General features: G+C 41.3%; 1 long non-coding RNA gene across 2 annotated transcripts in view; it reads left to right on the top strand.

Moving 5' to 3' along the window:
• Positions 1–18,837, top strand: part of LOC135310503 (uncharacterized) — a 71,480-nt gene that overhangs the window by 9,981 nt on the left and 42,662 nt on the right. For both annotated transcript variants that reach the window (XR_010370580.1, XR_010370581.1), the window contains exon 2: positions 10,494–10,590. This is a non-coding gene — a long non-coding RNA (uncharacterized LOC135310503). The remainder of the gene's footprint in view (positions 1–10,493; positions 10,591–18,837) is intronic.

Below are 18,837 nucleotides of genomic sequence, written 5' to 3' on the forward strand. Positions count from 1 at the left end.
CAGCAAGAGGGGCACTGTAGGACATGGCTAGCCTGGGTGGAGAGCAGTGGATTTACTGCCAGTGGAAAACTTGGACTGTGCTCCTTTACTGGTTGTTTTCAGGCAGACCAGCTTACTTTGACCTCTCAAGCTGAAAGAGAGACATAGGAAGGAAGAGTTTTCTTGTGATAAGAGCAGAAGCCTATGTGCACATTCCCCCCATAGATCAAAACAGGAAATGTCTGCTGGCAGCATCCCCTTCTCCATCTGCATCACTGCTTTCCCCTGACTGATGTTTTGAAGGTGTGTTCTCACTTGACCTCCTCGCTCCATGTTGTCATGAGGTTAACACAAGATCATTATGCCGTCACTTTGGTGATTGCAAGAGGATTTACACACAGACTGAAAAACTGTGAAATAGATAGAGAGGAGGGTACTAGTGAAAACAATAACCCTGCCAGGCTTTAGTTTTCCCTCATTTGGCTCTGTAGTCCTTTCTACTTTTTCTCAGTGATTCAGTATCCAAGTTTACTGTTGAGCTTACTTTGACAAACCCAGCTTGAACCCTCAGTGTTTAACCTCTCCAAAACCACTCATGGTTTGATCTATCAATGCCCGTGTGGTTACAGGAAGAACTGTACTCTGGACACAGCTGCAGGAGCACTGAGCGGAGGGATGACACCTTCCCTCGGCCTGCTGTTGCGGCCCAGCCAGCCTGGCCACTGTGGGGCACCGACGGCACCCACTGCTGTCTTCCATTTACTTGCTGAGGGTGCACTTGGCCCCACAGCCAGGTCACTGGGGAGGATGCCCAGTAGCATCAGCCCCAGCAGGCTCCCCTGAGAAATGTCACCCTTAACTGGTTACCAGCTGGACTGTGAATTGCTGACCCCTGCATTTTAATCCCAAATTCCCTCTGGTTTCCCATCCCAGCCTGTGGTTCACTCAGCCTGTCCTTATTTCTAGTTCGGATGCAAGAATACTGCATGTCGAAAGCCATGCAAAAGTCAAGGTATACTTTACTATTGCTAATCTTGACATTTGTTCTTTTATAACTTTTGTTTTTACTCTTTAAAACACCTAAATGTTTAAAAAGACAAGCAAAACATATTTAAAAAAAAAAAAAACAACCAAAAAACGACTCAGAAAGTAAAGGCTGTATCAAACTTTGATAGGTTTCCTGGAAGACATTTTAAAGTTCTTTAGCTTGTAATTCTCAGAGGCTACCTTAGAAGTTTGAGACAATAACATGTCTCCATGGTGGCTACTTCTATATCTGCAGTACCTAGTGTTACTAAGCAAGGGATAAAATTATTATCACTATCAGAGTACAGCATAGAGACAAACAGGGGAGGTAGGGCCCCAGAAGAAAATGCAGAATTACTGAGGCTTGCTGTTGTTGGTGATATTCGGCTGCAGAATGAAAGACAAAATATGAATTGGTATTTTAAACAAAAAATAAAGCAGGCATAATAAAACCAAATCAAGACAAAACAAGAAAAAGGTCAGTGCTGATTATACAGTGTTATAAGCAAGCTTTTGTTTAACAAACTGATATTATATTCAACTTCAGATAACTGGAACAGCAAATTTTTCAGGAGGCCTTGAGGTAGAGAGCCTGGAGATGATGATTAAAAAAGACCTTCAGTCTCTCTGTACTTCTATGCCAACTTCTGTCATACCAGCTTTTCTTGGGTCACTTCTAGCCAGAGATGGAGCCTTTGGAGCTACGAAGTATTCCTCATACCACCATGCCTGAGGCAGCCGCTCAGGCTTCAATTCAGCAAAACATATGCCTGAATTGAAGTCTGCGTTTCTGATCTGTGAGGCATGCGATTGCTGGCTGGGGAGTGCCTCAGCTGTGTGGTTGCCTTAGTCCTGTTACCAGCAGCATAAGCCTTGGCTGTGTAGGTGGGAAAATCCCACATCTCTATTTGGATTGTGGCAAGAGGAAACCGTGAGCAAAGGAAACCTTCCTCTGTGTGGAGCACAAGGAGCTGTGCAAAGACCTCCTCTGCACCTTACCCTCCATCCCAGCGCAACCAGCCAGGCCACAGCTTCAGGGTAACACTCTTATGCTATCAAAACATGAATGACTACTTGTTGTTCTTCTCACCAACATATTTTTAAGCCTTAGCAGCAGTCAGCGCTCCTTACTGTCTGGGTTTTGATCTGCTTTGTTTGTGCTCTCACAGGCAGGTGATAGAGGCCCTCTCCAAGCAAATAGAAACACTGATTGTTTCAGTCTCTTCCACTGAGCAGTTACATTTTGGCTTTGATTCCTTTTCCTTTTTTAAGTCACTTTTGCTTTTCAACTGTTTTTAGCTTGCATTGTACTTTGGTCGGTGTAGTCTTCTCCAGCTACATCCTTATATCCCTCCTTCTCTCTTTATCCCCACTGTAGACTGTGCTGTCAATACAAAGCCATAAATATTGACTTGTTATTCAAAATACATCCTCCCGGTTTTTGGTAAAACAGAGGATGATCCAAGGAGTTTTTCTGAGCTTTATAAATGAGGCAAAGCTATTTTTATAGTGTGTTCAGCATGCCATTTTCACATATGATCACACAGATTTTCTGCTTCATCATGCAACTGGATAAGAATATTTTAAGTACCTTAAATGAAAAGAGAGAGCATTTCTGGATGGTTGAAATAGGATCATACCAACCGTAACAGGTCAGGGTTGGTTTGCTTGATCAGGGAAATGTTTGAGCAGTGATTAGGGCTGTTCTTAATGCCACCTTTTACCAAAGCCTGCAATCAGTCAGGTAGAGCTGGGTAAGCACCAGGAGCAAGTTCCAGCAGATAACACAAAAATCAGTGGCCATTGTCAGTGTTTCCAGCAGCACTGCTGTTTTCTTTAGTTCATGGCAAAAGAAACCAGTCTGAGTGGCAGCTTTAGTTAAACTATTTCCTGGCAGCATGGTGGATAAGCTTATTTGGAAACAAATATGTTTTTCTAATCCCTGGCTAAGAGAGCTTGATATCTATCCTTATGCATGCCATGGTTGCTCCAGCAGGCTTTCCTACACATACTGTAGCAAGACCTGTTACTGCACACAGTGTTGTAAATATATTGTAGCAGTGGTGATGGGTTTCTGTTTTGCTTTCCTTTTTATTTTTCTCTTGGTTTTTACTCCCTTGCTCCAGTCTTGCCTGCCTGTAGAGAAGAGTACTAAACTGATGCATGGAGAGAATAGGGTATATATGTATTTGTTAACCTTGCTTTCTGACCCCTAGTGAAATCCTTTGTGTGAAGACACCTGCCTGCACCTGAGAGAACGTGTATTTTCTAGCACTCACCAGAAAGTACCAGGCAATCTGCAGAAAAATTCCTCCTCATTGTCTTCTATGACTAAAACTTTCATTTTCACAGACATGAGATAAGAAATTGGATTCTACAAGTTTTATTCACAGTTGTAAGATATCATTATGTGGATGAAATGAAGATTCAGTTCTCCTTCCCCTCTGGGAGTAGGACTAAAATAACAAAACCAATAAAAAACTATATATAGAAAGCAGAGAAAATGCTTCCTTTTGCAACAGTCTGTCCTCACAACTTTTAATGCATAAATGTCTAACAGATAGGAGGTTTTGTTTAAGATGCACATTATTGCAACAGGAACAATGTATGGCAAATTCTCAGTATACTCTAAATGTCATAACGTTTCGTTTTCTTTAAAATAAGCTTGTAGAACAGACCTTCTTATTCTGTCAACATGTTCCCGATGGACTACTTTGCCAGTTTATGTTATTGTTGCCTTGTGCTTGATGGCTTGATAAGAAATACATTTACTGTCTGACTGCATTAGAAATAGATTTACAAGGTGGAAATAAAGATGGCTATTCAAAAGCAGCATGAGCAAAGGCAATCTACAGCAAGCTTTTACACAGGGTAAGAGCCAGAGAGCTGATGAACCATTACCTCTGTGGCACTTGCTTAACAACATGATTAAGAATAACCCATTGACTTTAGCTGCTGCTGTTTTGGTGCAGAATTGATGAGACTGACTTTGTCCATACTGACTATGAGAAATATTTGCAAAAAAGTACTCTGGAATTCCACTACTCTGACTTAGTTCTGAGGCAAGGTTCACAGAAAAAGATGGTCCAACTACTGTCTGATGGGTGGGTTTGGGGAGGTCAGCAGTAAAGTGAGGAGCAGGATGTCAGAAGTAGGCCTGAAGATGATTCTTTGAGTTTGCCTGCATGCTGGAGCTGATGGGAGGCAGTGTCAACAGGTGCCAGTGTGTCAGGGTGGACCACAGCACAGGGTGCTTTGGGTTGGGCCAAACAGCAGTGCTGAGCATTTTTCGTTAAAATACACAATGTTTTCTGTCTGGAGTATGTCCATCGTGGGAGCAGTTGTGAATGAGTTAAAGTGCTCTCTGCTCTTTTTTTTTGTCCAGGTTATCAAGCACTTTCAGATGCAGGAAGGAAAGCAGTATTTAAGAGCTGTTGCTATTGAGTTATCATGCAATATGTACTCGTATCTGGGTGCTCCAATTTCAGCCAGGGCACTCCAAGAATTTCAGGGTTTGTGAGATGCCTGTATGTGTATGTAAATGTCCTTCTCCAATCCTAATCAACTCTTCCCTCTTCTCCACCCGTCAATGTTATTTGAGGCAGCTGTAGTGCAGAGAGAGACCATTTCATGAGCTGTAAGCACTGTGTGTATCTTCCATTTATATATATACAGACCCTCTCTTCTTCATACTCATGGTTTTCAAGGTCCTGCATACCCAAAGTGCTTGGGGGGGTTTCTATAATGGGAAATGATTCATGGTTAAACTTGGGCACGTGCATCAGGCTTATGCTGAACAGCTCTATGTTACACAACCCACCCAGTGGTGCTGCTTTTATGTGTCAGTCTGTTGTGTCTGACTGTGGGCTACTTCAAGCCTAGTTGTTCCCTCTGCACGCAATGGCTATTCCCCCAGCAACTAGCTTCTCAATATGTCATATGTTCTGAAACCCCATATTTTTCTGTGAAAACATGGACAAAGCTGTGTCCTGTCATGGATGAAGAATTTAAACATAAACTACAGGAAACCACAGACTGGCAACTACATCAGCAGCTGATGACCGTTCTGAAGCAGAAGCCTGCAGCTCAAAGCCCCATTCCTCAAGGTGGGGCAATGGCTTGCATTATAGCTACTTGTGGTGCCACGGAAAGGGAACAAAAATGTGACCAGTGAACGTATGATGTATGCAGGATTTCTTTGTTCTTTTTTTTCTTTTTCTGAAAAAAATAAATGCACAGGGTGAGAACGTATGCATTTTCATTTAAGGAGAGAAGCATAAAACTTGCTAGCCAGCGTGATTTTGTGTGTGAGAGGGAATCAGTATACCTTTTCTGGGCCTTTGTAGTATGCCATTTTATGATTTCTGATCTATGCCAGGTTGTGCCTAGAGACTTAAGGTAGCTCATCTGAAGCTACTTGCTAGCTGTGGTGCTGTCAGTAGCCTGGGTCCTTTGCTGCCTCCCTACTTAACAGAGGACACACCATTTCTCAGTTGTTCCCTGAAGGAGATCTTCACAACTTTCTCCAGGTGACCAGGCCATTTTCTCTGCTGTCAAGGAGCTAAAACTTGTGTGAGTGGTGCATTGCCCATCTCTGCAGGCAGCTGTTCCTAGTAATGTGCTCAGCAGGTTCACCCCTGACCTGGGTTTTACCCACTGACTTTTGCCCACTGTGTCTGATGGACTCTGTGCTTTATTTCTCACTCCCAAAAGCAAGTGCAGGTTTTACAAGTGCAACACACAGATGGTGTTTCCGCGGCTTGATCTGTCCCTTCACAAATAGCTCATTCCACGGGAAGGGTGGGCAGGACCTGCTGCAACGTCGGTGGCGGCGTGTCCTGGCCGTGGGCTGTGTGCGGAGCCACAGCACGAGGCGAGATGTGAGCCTCTAGAGGTCACTGATACACCAAGACTGGTGGCGAGAGGGAGCGGGCTGCTTTGGGCAGGGTGTATACACAAGCCGTGCATAAATAACAACAAAGAACCGAGCAGATTTTGCGCCTGAGATCTGCTGCAAAGACGTGAATGAAATGAGAGGCAATGGCTTGTCCAGAGTTGATGCCTGAGATCCACAGAGACACTATGCTGCTCTGTGGCTGATTGCTTAGGCTGCAGACAAGCATAATGCTATGGGATGGAGGTTTAGTTCATCTGGCAGCAAAAAACTGCCATGGAAAGTGCTGCAGCCACAGTGCCTGGGCATGGGGCTGATGTCCTAGGAGCAGGGGGACCTTCCTAACCACAGTGACCTGTGGGTACCACCTCAAAGGCTGCCAGGTTTGCCAAGTAGCCATTTCCCCTACCTCACCTGCCATGTGGTGATGCAGAGTGCTGTTGCTACACCGAAGTGACACCTGGAGTCCCAAAATCACCAACGTGCTGGAAAAGGGAACGATCAATTCATTTGTAGAGCACCTTCTTGTGCAACCCTATATGAAACCCCAAAGGGCTGGGGGAAACCAATAACCTGCTGACATCAGTGCAGATTTGTCCTGTGTGTGTGAAACCACCCTGTATTAACAGTGAAAAGCGAAGAAGAGTGTAATCAGTCAGGGAGATCTGCCATGGGGTGGAGGAGGGAGCTGTGGTAAAAGGGTATTTGGGCTGGGTAGAACCTGGGGTCCCTAAAGCCTGCCGTGTGGTGACCATGTGCCTAGCTCGGGCACACAAAACATGCTGCAACAATGGCAGGTCTCCTTGGAAAAGAAAAGCTGTTGGGGTTACAGGGACGTCAGCCAAGGCATGCCTAGTAGTAATGCATAAGGACTGTTCCCTTTGTAGTTTATCACTGTAAGGTTTAAGCAAATGTTATCTTCTAATGTGCTTCCCCTTGAAGTCACTAAGTCGGACAAGAAAATAAATTCCGTAGTTCACAACTGTGGACGTGTAAATGTTATTGAAAAGCCAGGACGTAGTGGGGGATAATACCGGTGGGGGACTGTCCGTCTCCACTGACCTGGGCGTAGCCTCCTGCCTTTCTCAGCATTGTTCCTCCTGCACTTTGAGCTCGGGGGAGAGGAACTCCCACCTCGAGGCTCCCACTGCCTGTGGCCCCCCGCCCGCCCCTCCTTCCTCACCCACCCTCTGCATGAGGCTGGCTGCCTTCAGTCAGGGGCTTTGCACAAGCATCTACTAATGTAAATATCAGACCACTATAGAAACCCTTTCTGTTGGTGCCAGTTCTTCTGAAGCTGTGCTTTCAAAGTGCTGACTGTGTTAGTTCTTATCATAAGTCAGTCTCAGCAATTAAGTTTCTTTTGATCATTTGGGTGTGTGCTTTTCTTTTTTTTTTCTCTTTAAGTACACTTTTAATAGCAGATGAATGTAGTGACCAAATACACAACCACACCATTTTTAATTTAAAGGAAATGGTAGTTAATTTCTTTGTAAACTGACCAGACACTATCATGCTACTCCACACAAAAGAATAGCTTTAAATTACAATTTTATAGAAGAGAACAGTAATGAGGAATATTACTTCAAAATAGGCAATTTATGTGTCTGTAGGAACATGTGAAAATTGACATAAAAGATTTTGAGTACAATATATTAAAGTCTGATGTAGTTTATTATGCTGTTTCACATGAACATCATGAACATCATATGAGTGATTGGTGAAGTGTTTTTTGCCCATATAGCTATGGTACCTGGGTGCTGGTGTCCCTGAATGTAGCTAATTAGGTACGGGCCAGTCCTGCACCTTGTTTCTTACTTGTGCTCCTGAGAGCCTCATGCTGCCATCAGTCTCTGCTATTCAGTCCCAACAAACACAGAAGCATGTTTCACTCATTAGCAGACAGATGGTTGATGGGACTAACTCCCTGAGCTTTTGTATCCCAGACTTTTCTTTGTCCTCTTAACAGCACTGCATGTTGCAGAATGTTGCTGAACCATCCCAGAAGCATTCTGCTCCGTGTGGTATTAGACCCTTCCTGAGTGAAATACAAGGGAACTGGATCTGTAAACTAAATCTGAGCTTTTGTTTTAATGTGAGGTTTAGTGCTCGTTATTATTTTGCATTTTACATGCTCTCAGCACACTAGAGCATGTCCCATCACTTGCAGTAGTCAGGAATGTCTGTGGTCTGTTTTGTTGAGCAGCATTACATTTCTGGGGTTAGCTCTCATGAATCACAAGACATGATTCTTTTTGCTGCAACCATGAGTATTCCAAACAAATCCCTCTCATTTTAGGGAGTTAGATCACAACCTTCTTGCAGCATACATGCAAGCTGCATTTTTAACATAGCATGTGACAGAAGTGTTGCTTTAAACTTTTTGATGAAGACGTGACCAGAATCCTCAGCTTTTCATGCTGTCTGTTGTAGTGCAAGGACAGCACTGTATTGGTTGGTGCCTACCCCAGCTGGAGCTCTTGGATCCATTTCCTTGGTGATAGTTTTGATATGTAGACTAGCATTTTTGTTATTTGATGAAGACTAGACATAGTTCTGGCTCATGTAATTAAAAACTACTGGTTATTTATATATAGTACCTCCAGTGCTCCTCATTGGAGAACTTCTGGGTGAAGCTGGGCAGGTATAAGTATGGCTGTTCCATAACTGCTGAGGTTCAAGCCAGACATAGCGTTCCACTCAGGTGCTGCTTACAGCAAAAGAAGGTTTCTATCACACAAAACTCAGGGTTTCCTTTCCATATCATCTGTCACGGCATGTAATCTGTAGCTACTATGAGATTTACTATTCCATCCTCAGAAAAATTGCCTCTCTTGCTTTGGGTATCTATACAAATTGCAAAATACGATTTGATAGGATACTTGATGATGGCAACTCACAAGTGTTTTCATGGTAAATGCAATTTCACTTAAGACCAGAAGAACTTACGTATGAATCAATTGAATGTCCAGCCAGCCCAGTGTCCTCTTGCAAGAAGTGCCCTGCAGTAAGTGCTTAAAGAGGAGGATGAGGAACAGCGGATGTAGCAAGTGATTATCTTCACCTCCAGTAATTGATGGTTTAAAAATTTCCTATGCTAAAGTTTGCATCCGGACCATTGTGTCTAATAGCCACTAGTAGGTTTATCCTCCACAAATCCCCCCCTTTTTTTTTCCAATTCCTTTTATGCTGTGGCCTGCACAACTTCCTGTGGTAATGAATTCCACATTTCAATTAAGAAATTATGTGGAAAAAGTATTTCCTTTTGTTTAAGCCTGTTCATTTCTTTGGGTGCCTCCTTATTATATACTGTGAGAAGACATGAAAAATCATTCTCTACAAACCTTTTTCACGGCATTTATTAGTTTGTAGTCTTGTACCGTATTCTCTTCATGGTTTGCTTTTACAGTGTATAATTTTCTTTTGCTTCTCTTCTTGACCTTTGCCAAGTAGTCTTCCTGAAGAAACCGAAGACTAACTTGATTTAATCAGAATGACAAACTAGAAAGGTCAAATGAAAATATGAATTCATTTAGTCTCTACTTTTATAGAAGCTGTTCCAAAACCTGCCATGATCCTGGACTGCTCTGTCTATACCTTTTAAGGTTTTATACCTCATGGTTATATACCATAAGGTGGGTTGGTATGAACTACCTGACGTCTGGAAAATATACCTGCATCATTGCTGTGTACAAAGTGTAATTACATTATCTGCTTTGACCTATATTGCTTTCATAAAATGTCTTCTATTTGTTTTGTTTGATAATTATTGAACTCTGATTTTTTTTGTGTGTGTGTACTAGCTTTCCTACATGTTTTTGGCTAACATAGTCTATCATTATGCATATCTACTTAAGGTTATTTTTCATCCACATATATTATCTTGCAGTCACTAGAATTTTGTCTGCTACGTTCTTTTGATCACTCTGCTGTTTTCTGCTTTGATGTTCTTCAGCACATCTCCACAGGCAGTTTTAGGCTGGGTAAGCCTATTTCAAATCAGTTTGATTATTTTGAACAATGTAAGTCAGAAAGTCTGTAAACTGGCCTCTTTACTGGTCTGCTGAGTGTATGTTAGCAGTGGTAACAAGTATGGTTTAAACCATCACTCTTTACCTTTTTGATACAGACTATTCCTTCAGATGTAGATTTACTTGAAGACTGTAAAGTCTGTGCTTCAGAACAATCATTTTAAACCATGTTCACAGAGGTCTTAATACTAGCTATGGCTTGAGCGAGGCAGAGAAGTGATTCAAATGTAACTTTCCCATTTCCAGGTAATTTGAGTGCAGACAGGGAATTCCTCTCTTGGAATGGCAAAAAATATCGCAATCCTGAACCTTTTCAGTGGAGAGGACAAGCACCTAGCTCTGCCCAGCTCTGACTATGAGAAGCTGAAGGTTTGACGGGAAGAGGGGTGTTGCTACTCATCCTTCCCCTGAGTTCTGTAAATCTTCTTAATGCTTTTCACATCCTACCAGTCCTTTTTGTTTCTGAGTAACTGCATTGAAGGCTACTGTACTTGAGTTCAGCCCATTATCCCACGCTCCTCATTTGGGTTATTTTTCATAACACAACCTTTTTGTTTCTGCAGGTAGTGCATTCTAACAGATGTCCTTCAGTGCCACTCTGTCCAGACCAGAGGACCAAAGACTGCTGTAGCAGGAGGATCTCCAATGAAGAAAGCAAAGGTAGAAATGAGGTCTTTTAATGCACACCAGGGCCCTCAAACACCTTCGGTTTATATTGCTGTACAAATATGTACATATGCTGTACAAAATCATACAGTCTCTTAAAAAGAAAATTGCCTTATGATCTGTGTATTAGCTCCGTCAGCATAGAGGGCACACACTTCTGCTGTTCCTAAAACTGTTTTTGTAACCACACTTCATGTGAAAAGGGTTGCTTTCCACAGCTAAGTTAGACTGTGCATCAGGAGAAGTTGATGTATGTGTATCTGGCCAGCCAAATAGGAGGAGCTGCATTACAGCATGACAACTCTGGCTTTTTTATTTACTTGTTTACATGTAGCTTTTACAACCCACCATTATGTTAGTGGTTGACTTTTGGGAGTATGGTTTTTAATTTACTTCCCTTTACGCAAGTGGATGTAAGGGTATGACGGGCATGTCCTTTTCTGTAAAACATTATCATATCCTGGAATGGGAAGAAGTAGTTCTGTCAATATTAATGCACCTACCTTTCCTCTCCAGAGGCTTGCATGCCTAATACATCATTAAATCCAGTCAGAGAGAAGCACTGGCTTCTGTCTTTTTGAGACCATTGTATAAAAGAAGTGATTCTGAACTCTCTGTCGCGCTAAGACAGCATGTGCTGTTAGAAGTTACTATATTTCAGCATTAAAAGCCATATAGAAAGTACAGCAGACTGACTGCAGATGTATTTCTAGATCTTTTTCCCTTCTAGTGAATAATATTTACTTTGTTTTAGTTGAACAGATTTTTAGAGATCATTAAATTTAAAGTAATTACCACAGGTTAAACTCTTGTACTAACATTGCTTTCAGATTAAAAAAAGAGAAACTTTATCTTTTTTACCATGTCGGATGATAAGTGAGTTCACTTATGTATAAGAATGGAGGATCAAAATCCTGCAGATCACTTCTCTGTTCCCATGCACGTGTTAAATGCTGAGAATATAAAGGTCTACAAGCTAAAGAAAACCAAATCAGACAAGGAATGTACTGAAAAATTCAGGGTTCTCTTTTTAAGGGAATGCTTAAAAGTATTTAGTGAGAACATGACAGCATTCTTGTGACTAACGTAGGTTGGTTGTATTGGTGGACATAAATGAAAAAGGAGATTTTTGCAAAAGGGATTTTAATGAAGACAGTGGTAGACATTGCATGGCTTTCAGCTCGGCAGGTTTTCTAGCTGGCCTGTCCAGTACGTGCATAGTTTGCTTCCAGTTGCTACCCACTAGAGAAACCTGTTGTTCACTATTCCTATGATGCTAAGGGTATCAGCACTCTTGGAAATACCCGTTGCTAAGAATAATGAGAAAATAGAGCCAAAGGGCTTAATGTGTAAGTTGTTTGCAAAATGTTTCTGGTGCCAATTTCCGTACTTTCTCTGTAAGCTGGGGCTTTTTCTTCAATCCATGGAAATTTTCCTTGCTGTTTCCATAAAATGTAGGTACTTTATCTGAACTGAAACTCCTCTGCAGTTGCAGGGTGTGTGTGGCAGAATGCTGAAATGCTTTTCAACTAATCTCCCTAGAATCACGTTTACAGGTTAATGCAATAGACACAGTTTGGAATTACACTTCCAGTACAACTGTCATGTGGGAAATCTTTGGCTAGTAACATATTTATGGTAATGGCCTAGAGAGAGCCCACCAGTGCTGCTATTGTCTGTGGTCTCCTTTTTGCTAGGTATGGGTCTGCTGAAGAAAAATATGATGTGTGAAGGAAAGAGATGTGGGAAGAAAAATCGTTTGTAGCAATGGTAATAGGGGCCCTGCTAGCTCCAGAGGAAGGCTTGCTTATTTTGTGTAATCAGAAGAAGCCGTAAAAGGATGATAGCAAGTGATAGGATTTTAATGGAAGGGATGAAGCAACTGTTTTTACAACCTTATATCTGAGAAGGTGGGTCTGTGTTGCTGGTGAGATGTCTTGTCCCCTTTTTAGCTTCTCTCAAACTTGAAACTGGCTCCATGGAAAGATTTGAGATTACTTGTCTTCCTTCTGCCAGGAGTTAAATATAAGTGTGGAATCATAACATAAGGTATAAAAGTAATTGCATTTTTAGAAACTGTGGGTTTAGGATTTTAGTGTGTAGGTTGCTAAGTAAAGCCTTCAGAAGTTAGGATATGGCAAGCTAGTGCTTGCCTGTGAAGTTTTACTTCCACTCCCCACTTTTCAGTACATAGAAGAGAGTAGAAGACATGTAACAGACCAGCCACTGGAGTTTCAGCCAGGTGATGTAAAACTAACGGGACAGGGAATTAAAACTCCAGTCCAAGGCCATGACCTGTAATGGGTGTGCTTGAAACATGCCTCATTTTAAGGCAATCTCATGTCATATACACAAGATTAGTAAAGTGACTTGAGGGTCTTGGAAGTCATCGACTTCAACACCAGGTCATCCAAGGGTTTGCTATTGTTACTGTTGCTTGTACAAGGCCTCACTTTTTACCACTTGCTTTTAGACCTAATTATTTTAAAGAAACCTTTTAAACATTACTTATTTTCTAAGTCAGCTTGAACCTCAGGTACCAATAATAAACACTTATCAGAAAGGCAAATCTTGACAAACCCTGTTGGCTGCCTCTGCTGGGCTGTGGGCTTTCCGCCAGTGCTACCTCAGTTGAGGACAGCTATTGGAACATAGCTCTTCTGCTAAACTATCTGTACTCTGTTTGATAGCCTCATTGTTGTCTGTGTGTCCCACATGCATACTTATCCTGATTACGTTTACAGTGACGGCGTAGTTCTTGTCTTGCGTGCATCAAACACTTTCCCTTGCATCTTCCTGGGAATGAAGCAATTGCATTATCTGATTCTCCCAGGGAAATTAAGATGAGGTGCAAGAGGGCAGCAGTCATATCCACTGACAGGCCTGACAAGAAAACACAGTGGAGGCTTAAGGTAAAGAGGGAATAACACTGCATCTGTTGCCATTCCTGAGGGAACCTGTGCATTGAGAAAACAGGGCTGAGAGGCTAAGTAAATATGAGACAGGTCTTTCTGGGGGAAAATAAAAGTATTAAGCTGGGTAAGCTATATCTTATCACTCAGAGAGTATAAACTGAGGGTTTCTTTTTTTCTCTGCAGCTGTGCTATATTTCTTTCTTGCTTCCGTATCTCCCTCTCCCAAAAAGCTGCTGGTCATATGGCTTCAAGGCTGTTACTGCATTCAACACCAAGGTTGTTCTGTAGACACAGGGCTGCCAAACAAATGGTGGTCTTGCTTTTCCACAGAAGACTTACAATTCTGTGTAATTGCAGTGGGTGGTGGAGGGAAGAAGGTGGGAGAGAGAGATGGTACATGTGTATTGGGGTGTTAATATTAAGGCACAACATTACTTCAAGGCAGTCCAGCAGGAATTCCCATTTTAGCTAGGCCAGACCTAGTTTTGGTTCTCATATGATCCTGCATTAAGATAGGTTTACTGGAACATTAGGAAGGAGAATTTAAAAATCAAGTACTCCTGATATCTTGTGGTCTTTATAAAGATTTTTTGTTTGAGTGTGGCTATCTCCATCTCTCCCTCCTACAAGATTGATATTGTGTTTTTCAATCCCCTCTGCATTGTGTAGGTTGATAAGGAGCAATGTTCACTGTGTTGTTCAGCTCTGAACAAGCTATGTTGATCTTGCAGGTCAGTCAGTGCCCATACTGAAATGAAAGTCTTGCAGCTCCTCTTAATTAACATTTCTGCTCTGGGGGTGAGAGACAAATGTCATAAAGTAAAAAGCACTTGCCTATATACTTTATCTTCTTTTCCTCAGTTATGTTTAATACTGTTTATTTTGCCTGTGTGTCACACTGAAAGATGAAGATTATTTGAGTTATGGGTTAGCTGACTTGCATTGGTGTTTTTTATTTTGTGATCTTCAGTTACCTTGACAGGTTGATAGATTCTCTGAGGCCTCAAAAATTCTAAGGAAAATTTTCAAGTTCTTTTCTTCACTCGTGTTTAATATCCAAGAAATATTTAAGAGTCTAAAAACTTAAATGTTGTCTTGCTCTTCTACTGAAAACACTGCTCATTTGGTTGCTTGTCAGCTGCCTTGATCTGTTTTTAAAATCCTTATGCCAATATGCTCTGTCAGCTATAAAACTGTTGGCATTGACTTAGTTAATACTTATGAGGGTTGTTTTTTTTGTTTGGCTCATTATTCTGTTTCTGTTAAATGTGACTTACTTGGGTAGTAGCTGCCATGTGTGAAAAGTGTCGACAGTAACTTATATAGAGACTCACAGTACACAGAAATGACCAGGCATGGCCTAAAGCTAACACTGAGCTGAACTGCTCAGTAAGGAGTTGTCTCTTCAGTGTTTCAACAAGTCCTCCTGAGAGAGGTGAGCATACGAAGAATTTCTGAGGCCTGACAAAAGCTGTCCACGGAGGTGATGTTTGAGACAGTCAGCTTCATTTGTGCACTTGCCATTTTGGCCTTTCAACTTCATTTACAGCCCTGCAATTCAGTACTTTTGAATTTCCAGTTTAGTATGTATTTTTCTGTCTGGCAGTAATTACAGTGGTTCTCACTTGGTGCATTTGAGGAAAAAGCTAGGGACCATGGGGGAAAAATTAATATTTTAATGAAGCAACTGTTTCTTTTGAAGTAAACACTATAAGTAAAAGTGATAGTTAAACCTCAGACACAGGTTTGTTAACAAACTCGCTAATCCTATCAATAAATCAGCTTCCCTTCTATGAAGATCTTTTTCCATTTGAAATTGTTTTACAAATAGCGTAGTTTCATTTCATGTGATAGAGAATAATGTTTATGACAAAAAATTCACAAGGCCTCCTCTGTGAAGTGCAGATGAGTAGAAAAATGAGCTGAACTACCTTTAGAAAATAAATCCTACATAAAATGTGGGACACCCCACCCTCACCTCCCCTCATATTTAGAAACTGTAACCCTGTTTTATTTTCCAGGGTGAAATATACGTCGGTATTTTACATTAACCTTGTTATACTGAGTTTATTGGTCTAATGATCAAGGATGTTTTTGCAAGAGAGCTGTAGAGATCTAGTGAAATATTGTGAACTTGCTCAGCCTTGAGTTACTGGGTCAAAGAGTGCTTTTTCTTTTACATGTCTGTGAGAGGATGGAGGTCCATAATCCGGACCATGCAGAAATTTACTGTGGTCAGAAAACAACTTACGGCCAAAACCCTCTGAAAACTGTGATGGGATAGGTTAATGTAGAATACTCTTTGAAACAAGGAGCAAATTACAGTTTTACCTGAAAAGATGTCCCCAGACACCTGAAGAGGTCCCTAAGCTAACTAGTAACTCCATCCAGCAAGAGTCATATGTCTTATGCAAGGCGGCCCGTGGCCTGTATGATACAATCCTAAATTAAATGAATTTTTCAATGTAACAGTCTTCTACCTTGAGCACAACTCATTTTGCATTTAATAGCTTCCAAAAAGATGTTTTCTTCTTTTACTGAGTGAAGCTGAACCCAAAAGCGATGGGGCTTTGAGTACATCTGTCTGCTTTGAGAACCATACCAATAAGAACAGGCTTCATGTCCACATAGGTGATTCACAGCAGAGACTGATTTTTTCATTCCAAATATCTTTCCTCCAAAACAGAAAAAAGCAAAACAAAAATCTAATTCTGTTTCCTGCACTTAAGCTGATTAAAATCATTATGCCATGTCTGAGATCTAAAGTAAATAGAGTTCCTCATACAGAACCTAAGATTTTCTGATTAAGTCTGTAATGCAGTATAATTACCTGTTTAAAGGGGAAGACCTAATTTTTGGCCACTTCATTGCCTGTCATAGGAAAATACAGACAAAACTCACAAAACCCAAATTCTGCCTAAACGCAGCTGGCAGTATAACTGCCAGGTATTCTTCTTAGGGAAATAGCTGCAAGCTTATTTGTTAGCCTGGCAACGTAAAACTTCATGTAAGCCGTAAAGAGCTCTGAGTATCTGCTTACAGACAGAATTGAAATGTTTCATTTATCTATAGGAACATCCCCTAGGATGTCTTCAAGACATGAACCACTTACTCTTCCCACAGGCCAGACTTTGCTGTCAATTTTTGGAATTCATTGCAAGTGCTTGTGGGAAGGGATATGTATGCTAGTAGATGATATTCTTCATTACTGAAGCTATTGCAGTTTACATCTGGGTTCTTCTCTTTCTTCTCTCTGCTTATGTGAAGATCCCTTTGCTGTGTACTATTTGTCCCATGAGTCCTCAAGCTCTACAGAAAGCAAGGCATGTGAGGGATAGAAAACCTGTAGGTAGAGATGGTTGTATATTATTTCCTGTTCTGAGATTTTACACTGGTAGCTGATTATTCTGCAGGCATTGTTCAACTTCTCATTTAGACGTATTTTCAGTGTAGCCCTTTTTTTCATGGCAACCATTTGAGACTCTTTCAGGGCTACCTACCTACCTTTTCAAGTTGCTGAAAGATTTGTTTATGCAGAGGAACCAATCCTGTTCCTTACACAGCTGTCACAGTCTGCCCATTTTAGAATTTTTTAAATGTTTACAGGGATCATCACATTATCTAATTTTTTTTTTTTCCAAATGATTGTTTAAATTCACCTATATGCACAATGTCAAACTCATTGCTATATGGAACCAAAGCATTCTTTTCTTCAGAAAGTTGAAACGTGCTGTTCTCAGAAGAAAGGGAAGGCATCAGGAGTGCAGCAAAGTATGACTGGGTAACCAACATCTAGATAATCCAAACTGACAAAGTAGCCCTGTTTTAAAAGAGGGTGAATGGTTCTCTCCCACTACACTTCCTCTCAAACGGATTTGAAGGAAAAATTACTTCAAATTTCAAAGTTAATGTGAGTTGGGGTAAAATAGTTCTATGTTGTCTCATAGGTCTTAGTAGTGTCTCCAGCTCCAGCTAATTCCAAATGTTTTTAGTAGAGCCTAAAAAACAAACAAGAGCTAACCGAACATAAAAAGCAGCTCTCAATACATTTCTGTCTGATGTGCCCTACTAAAGGCCTACAGAAGAGTCTTCACAATATTTTCCACCATCATTGTCAGTGAAGTTTCTATGCAGTCACCAACGGGTCTTTTTAAAGGCTGTGTTTTAGGCTCAATCCAAATCTTCTCTTGCATTGTAGGGTCGGGTTTCATATGAGGTGTTGTGTAGCATCTCTTTGAGAATTATCCTGCTGAAAAACAACTGGGCTCACATATGAGCTGCCTTTTCAAGAGGAGTTACTTTTCCCTTACTCTATTTTATAGCCTGTCCTCTTTGCTGGAGTACAGAAGGATGAAGCTCAGCAATCATTAGCCTTCCAGTGCAGTAGGTAGGCTTTTGGCATCTGGGATCTGTAATGTACCACCAAGCTTTCCAGAGCAAAAATTGAGAGCACTGTGACTCGTATAAGAGAAAGGTGCAGACAGTGTCCCTACCCTCAGGAAAAAAGAGCATGTGTACTTGTGTATGTTGGGGTGAAAGGCAAGGAGGGCAGGGAGAGAACACTGAACTTCTGGAGCCATACCAGTGCTTGACTTACTGCCGAAGCCGCTTCTTACCGGTATTGAGCTTTGCAGTGATGATTACAGCAAATATTTTACTGACAAATAGTTTATCTTCATTTCTCCACCCTACAGACCATTTTAAATTTACACTTAAAGTCTGTGCCCTCATGACTACTGGTCAAGCAGTTCACATCCTATGCTTTTGTGAACATTCATTGCCACCACTTCCTGAATCGAGCACTACCCTGTTTATGTGAGAGTTCAGTATTTCAGACCTGTGCGGCTGCAGAGTGGCTACTTAGGTTTTGTTCTGACAACGAGATAGCTAACTTGGTAGATTCCAGGGGGAAAAAGGACTGGGTCGTTTTGGCATTGGTGAAGCTAGGGAACATGGAAGCATCCTGCAACCTCTTGTGCAGATGGGATTTAACAAGTCTGCTGACTCCATGTAAGAAACCACTTTCCTATTTAGCAAAAAAATTATTTTTGGGAGCAAGCAGAGTCTGATACCAATTTGAGTGAGATTTGGTCTGTTTTTGTGTTGTGCTTCAGTTTTCTCTTATGTTACTTAAGGGACACTAGTCAACTAGGTTGTGTTAAGTAGCATTATTATTTCAAAACAGGCTGGGGATACTCTGTTTCAGAAGGAAGAACCAACACAGTTCTGAGATCAGTGCATGACTCAATATCCTTTCATTGGTGCAAAAGTAATTTATTTTCAGTTTTAATGTTAGAGAACTCTCACAGCTGGGAAACTCTATGGC

Source organism: Phalacrocorax carbo, chromosome Z (genome assembly GCF_963921805.1).
Source record: "Phalacrocorax carbo chromosome Z, bPhaCar2.1, whole genome shotgun sequence".
Taxonomy (NCBI): Eukaryota; Metazoa; Chordata; class Aves; order Suliformes; family Phalacrocoracidae; genus Phalacrocorax; species Phalacrocorax carbo.